The 6,542-nt window shown below is 34.3% G+C and overlaps 1 long non-coding RNA gene across 1 annotated transcript; it reads left to right on the top strand.

Moving 5' to 3' along the window:
• The first annotated feature begins 3,673 nt into the window (after positions 1–3,673).
• LOC146896701 (uncharacterized) lies at positions 3,674–5,239 on the top strand. The gene is made up of 5 exons (XR_015023738.1): positions 3,674–3,721; positions 3,813–3,863; positions 3,964–4,027; positions 4,599–4,676; positions 4,857–5,239. It is a non-coding gene; the product is annotated as an uncharacterized LOC146896701 (long non-coding RNA).
• The last annotated feature ends 1,303 nt before the right edge of the window (positions 5,240–6,542 follow it).

Below are 6,542 nucleotides of genomic sequence, written 5' to 3'. Positions count from 1 at the left end.
CATGTGTTTTTAAAAGGGACTAGTGTCACCTACACATGATAGTGTCACCCTCACATGATTACATTCTATTTTACAATTTTCTTAAAACTATTACTGGTGTGAAGTTGTCGACTTGTTAGTGTTGTTCATCGACCAATTTTCTTAAACTAATACATAGTCCTTTAGCTCCTTTATATATGTGCTTGGTCATTGACCAATTATAATTGTTCTAACCTTTTGAACATTGGAAACATTGGATAAACTTGTGTAATTGCCTTGATAAAAAATGGATACACTTTGTATTATGATATATTCATCTGTTATCTTTAAGTGAGAATAGTGAGAATAGTGTTTTTAAGTGAGAATGTGAGAATGAGTTTTCAGCCTTTAGATTAAGCTTTAATGGTTAAGATTAAAAAGCACAATTAAAATAAGTGTGTGCCTCTCCATTTCTTATAACGTGTGCGCCTCTTCTTCCAAATCCAAACACCTGCAACCCATGTTCCAAATCACGTTGCATCTTCTCCAAACCCTTTTTCTACCTTCAATCCTCTCAACCCTTAATTCTATGTCTACCTTCCTATGTCTACCTTCCTCATTCTTGTCACCGCAGTATCAGGAAAATTCATGACAACAACAAATTGTTAAAATTTGAATTTCCATTGTTCATCTGAACGTAATTAATTTGGGGTTTGAATCAATTTGTATTGAATCATCTGAATTTCTATTGAATCAATTCTTGAGGCGCTAGAATCAATTTGTTGTATTTGAAAGAAAAGTTAATTAATCTTGAATAAAGAATCAATTTTTTGTTGACCGTTTGAATTAATAGTGATTTTAGAAAGTGAGGGAAATTGAAAGGGTTGTTGTTGAAGGCTAGGTTGGAGAAGATGAAAAGAGGCATGGAATAATGAGAATGATAGAATAGGGTGATACACATGTGAGACTTTTTAATACGAGCCATCTATTTTTGATCTAATGGATGATAATTATTTTCACCATTCTCATATAAGATAGTCATTCTCATATAATATGTCCTCTATATAACGACCCTTGGATCAAAAAGCAAGCATGATTAAGAGATCCTTGATAACTTCACGTGATCTCTTAATTGTATCTCCCACGCGCTTACAAGGCTGGTGAGAGGAGTGTTTCTCAATTGCGATCAACAACAACAACAATGAGCTCCACCTCCAAAAGTTGAACCTCTTGAACGCACCACCGCCGCTCACCGTGTTGTTTTGCCGCCGTGAAGTTTTGTTTTATAGAATGGAGAAATCACGGCCACCCCAACCACTCTCCACTTTCCTAAGACAACCCGAGCCACTCGGCCGTCGTGTTGCGGTATGCCACCACGCCGGGGTTTAAGGGAGAACAGAAAATTAATTTAAAAAAACGAAATTTCATTTGATTTTTTTAGTTGCGGCATAGGCTGAGATTACAAGATTGAGATTATCAAAACAATTACAATTATAATTAATTTACAAGATAGATATTAGCATGTTGCCTTGATTAATCCGAGATCGGTGGGAGGTTCATGAAAAAACCATAGAGCGGAACTTAAGATTTTTTTGGAGAGAGGAAGATATATATATATATATATATATATATATATATATATATATATATATATATATATATATATATATATATATATATGGGATGTATCAAATGAGAGGAGTGCTTAATGTGAGAGGTGAGAGGAATGAACAATGACCCTTAGATCCAAATGAACTGTTCGTATTAAAAGCTAACTTAAAAAATGCACGTGACTTGTTGTTTTTCCCTTGTTCTACGCGCTTCATCTCATCCATTCTCCTTCCCTGTTCTCTTTCTCTCTCTCTCTCTCTCTCTCTCTCTCTCTCTCTATATATATATATATATATATATATATATATATATATATATATATATATATATATATATATATATATCAAATAAGAGCACATTTTATTGTGAGAGTTGAGAGGAACTAATCTCAACCACTTAAATCTAAATAAATGGTGAGATTAAAATACTCCTTTTTAATTCACCCGCACCCTTTTCTCATTCACACGCTCACCGTTCATCTTCCTGGTGCCTTCATTGTCAAAAAAAAATCTTCCTCGTGCCTTCATTCCAAGTGCTTTCACTCCAAACCTTCACCAATTTCGGTTTTCACGGTAAATGCCCTCTCATAAAGATTGATCTAAGGGTTGTTATTTAACCCTCTCATCTCTCACAATAAATGCCCTCTCACTTGATATGCCCTCTCTCTCTCTCTCTCTCTCTCTCTCTCTCTCTCTCTCTCTCTCTCTCTCTCTCTCTCTATATATATATATATATATATATATATATATATATATATATATATATATGCGATTTGCTAGAACACACCCACTAGTTTTTATGTGGGAGTGTTTTAGCAAGCTACACCTTAAGGTGCATTTAACTACTTTTTAGTTATAACTTGCTAAAACACACATTCTAAAAAATAAGTGGGTGTATTCTAGCAAATGTCTATAAGAGTTGCTAACATACACCCACTTATTTTTTAAGAAGGTGTGTTTTAGCAACATTCACCTTAAGGTGTATTTAACAACTTTTTAGTTATATATATATATATATATATTCTTCAAAAAAAAAAATCGAGTGGGTGTATCCTAGCAAACCCCATATATATAATATGGTGGCATTTAGGGTGAGAATGGGAAAGAGTTTCCCACTATGGGAAAGTTGTTCTTGACCATTAGATTAAAAAGGAACACACATTTTATGATGGTTTATCCACACTATATATTCATTCATTGTCTTCAACCTCATCCAACCGAAAATCTCGGACCCACCACCACCTCTCAATGTCTCCTTCCCGGGCCTCGTCGTTGATTCCTTCGCAAGCTGTCACCTCGTCGTCGTTCACTCCCACCCGTTTCGTCCTCCCCAATTCCCTCAACGAACTTGCCGCTTACAACCTCCTCTTCCGCCGACAACAAATTCCCCTTTCCCGCCGCAAACGACGTTGCCGTCAATAAATATTTTATATTTTATATTTTACATTTTCAATTTCTTCATCTTTCTTATTAATCTGCTTTGAATCACCGTGTTCATCAATGATTCTTCAATTTGTGCTACGAATCTTAATATACCTATGTTCATAACGATCAATTCAAGTTTTGTTTATACAATATATATGGCTTAATTTCGTTATTATTAGCTTAATTTGTGAAAGTACATTGCTTGGGTGTGAACATTAATTAGTACATCTAGTTTGTGGGGTTTGAATTTGCTTAATCACATTATTTTTAGTTTAAGGGTTTTGCTAACAAGTGCCTAAGGCATTGTTTAAGGAACCCACAAAAAGAAACTATGTCTTGAAAATACAAGTCCAACACATGTTAAAGTCATAACCGTACAATTTCCAATGCAAAAGTTGCTACTTTTAGATGCTTAAACAATGCCCTTAGGGCACTTGTTAGCATTTTCCTTAGTTTAATTTCATGGAGCATGATTGTTGTTGCAGTTGCTGGTGGTGGTGAGTGGGTGGTATATATATGTAGGGGTGTGGGCTAAAATTTCCGAAAATAAGTGTTATTGGGCTATATGTGTACAAGCAACAAATCCATACCCATTTTGTCCTTGGCCCATGCAGTAGTGATAGTGTTTAGCGTTGCGGCAACCCTAACAATAAAAACCCATCACACTCTCACTTTCATCCATACCGCATCTACTCCGTCTGTCGGTGGAGATCCGCCTTCGGCTTTATGTAAGTTCTCGTCTCTCATTTGTAGTTTCTTCTGTATTCAAGTTATTTTTGTTTCTTCAATCCTTAACAATCTCTTATCTTTCATTTTCAGTTCTCAACAACACTCTTTTCGTGTGTAGATTATAAGGAAGACTCCATGTCGGTAAGTTAAACTCCATGTTGTTGTTTGAATTGAGTGAATGTGAATGTGAATGTGAATATGAATATTAATATTATTTTGTTTTGTGTGTTTATATTTGCAGTTTACGTTTTCAGTCTTGGATGATCAGGGTCGTACTATTCATATTCAGTCTGATCATTCTCCTGGTTTGATTCAGAATTTCTTGTTATTAAATTCATATTTCTGTCATGATTTATGAAGTTTCCTTTTCAATTTCAAGTTTAGGGTCTGTTTGGATTAGGCTTATTCGAGTCTATATACTGAAATAAGTTCTGTGATTTATAGAAACAGCTTATGACTTGTGCAATTAGCTGTAATTAAGCTTTTTATCCAATCAGGGTTAGTCTTTATTTTGTAAGCTTTTTATGAAAATCGTTGCTTTTAGTTCCTCCATTAACTTAACTCATATTAAAACGAAGGGACCAAAAGTGAATGTATTTATTTTAATAATTATAATCTCTGAATAGCGGGTCAGAGCGCTACCGAGTCGCGCGTTATGGTAAAGCGGGTCAATAGCGGGTCGAGGCCGCTATCCGGCGGAGTGGGGCGGATCAATAGCGGGTCAAAGCGCCTTTCTTTGTTTTGCAAATGATAATAATCATTTTTCATACAACTGATTAGGTTTTTTATTTAGGTTTTTTATCTGAGTGATTTCTAACATTATGATTGAGAGGACTATTTTCCGTGTGAGAAAATAATTATTGTCTTAAATGGCAGGAAATTCGACTTATTTATATAAGGTTCTTGCTGCTTTTGGAATTAATGTGGTAAAGGTTCTCGATGAAGCTGAACAAGGTATCACTATTAAGTCCACCAGAGGCTCTCTTTTTCAAATGATAATAGTGTTGAATCAGTTTTTATACAACTGATTAGCTTTTTTATCTGAGTGAATTCTAACATTTTGTCATCTTATGATATGATTGAGAACTATTTTCTATGTGAAAAAATAACGTTTGTTGTGTCTGAACTTTGTAGGAAAATCTACTTTGACAGATTCTCTTCTTGCTGCACCTGGAATGAAAGTGCAAGAGGTTGCCGGAGATGTCCAAATGACAGACAAGTTTTTAGAAAACAATCTTTTACCAAGAAAAAGGCCGCGACCAGAAAGTATAGGTAGCCAATGTTAATGTGCAAGAGGTTGTCGGAGATGTCCAAATGACAGATACCCGAGCTGATGATGCTTAATCATGATGAGTCTTTGAGGAGTTTTAGGCTTTGTTTGGATTGATGGAATATGATGTAATGGTACAAATAAGAATCCTTTTTTCACTTTATGATGATTTTCATGAAATACATTTTGTTGCTATTATTTATATGATATGCTTAATGATTCTACATATATGAAGTTCATTTTTCTACATGTGTTTTTAAAAGGGACTAGTGTCACCTACACATGATAGTGTCACCCTCACATGATTACATTCTATTTTACAATTTTCTTAAAACTATTACTGGTGTGAAGTTGTCGACTTGTTAGTGTTGTTCATCGACCAATTTTCTTAAACTAATACATAGTCCTTTAGCTCCTTTATATATGTGCTTGGTCATTGACCAATTATAATTGTTCTAACCTTTTGAACATTGGAAACATTGGATAAACTTGTGTAATTGCCTTGATAAAAAATGGATACACTTTGTATTATGATATATTCATCTGTTATCTTTAAGTGAGAATAGTGAGAATAGTGTTTTTAAGTGAGAATGTGAGAATGAGTTTTCAGCCTTTAGATTAAGCTTTAATGGTTAAGATTAAAAAGCACAATTAAAATAAGTGTGCCTCTCCATTTCTTATAACGTGTGCGCCTCTTCTTCCAAATCCAAACACCTGCAACCCATGTTCCAAATCACGTTGCATCTTCTCCAAACCCTTTTTCTACCTTCAATCCTCTCAACCCTTAATTCTATGTCTACCTTCCTATGTCTACCTTCCTCATTCTTGTCACCGCAGTATCAGGAAAATTCATGACAACAACAAATTGTTAAAATTTGAATTTCCATTGTTCATACGAACGTAATTAATTTGGGGTTTGAATCAATTTGTATTGAATCATCTGAATTTCTATTGAATCAATTCTTGAGGCGCTAGAATCAATTTGTTGTATTTGAAAGAAAAGTTAATTAATCTTGAATAAAGAATCAATTTTTTGTTGACCGTTTGAATTAATAGTGATTTTAGAAAGTGAGGGAAATTGAAAGGGTTGTTGTTGAAGGCGTGGTTGGAGAAGATGAAAAGAGGCATGGAATAATGAGAATGATAGAATAGGGTGATACACATGTGAGACTTTTTAATACGAGCCATCTATTTTTGATCTAATGGATGATAATTATTTTCACCATTCTCATATAAGATAGTCATTCTCATATAATATGTCCTCTATATAACGACCCTTGGATCAAAAAAGCAAGCATGATTAAGAGATCCTTGATAACTTCACGTGATCTCTTAATTGTATCTCCCACGCGCTTACAAGGCTTGGTGAGAGGAGTGTTTCTCAATTGCGATCAACAACAACAGTTAAGAATCAACATTAGTCAACTTGTGTATTTACTAGTGTTTATTAGTTTTTAATATTGTAATTAATCATATTTAATACGTTACCAATTGTATACACGAAGCATATGAATATAAATAAACATTCGGTGTGGTCATGTAAGACATAC

The sequence above is a fragment of the Medicago sativa genome, chromosome 8, assembly GCF_051527215.1.
Source record: "Medicago sativa cultivar Bolivia chromosome 8, Bolivia_mono, whole genome shotgun sequence".
Classification (NCBI taxonomy): Eukaryota; Viridiplantae; Streptophyta; class Magnoliopsida; order Fabales; family Fabaceae; genus Medicago; species Medicago sativa.
This window is presented reverse-complemented; position numbering and strand designations above follow the sequence as displayed.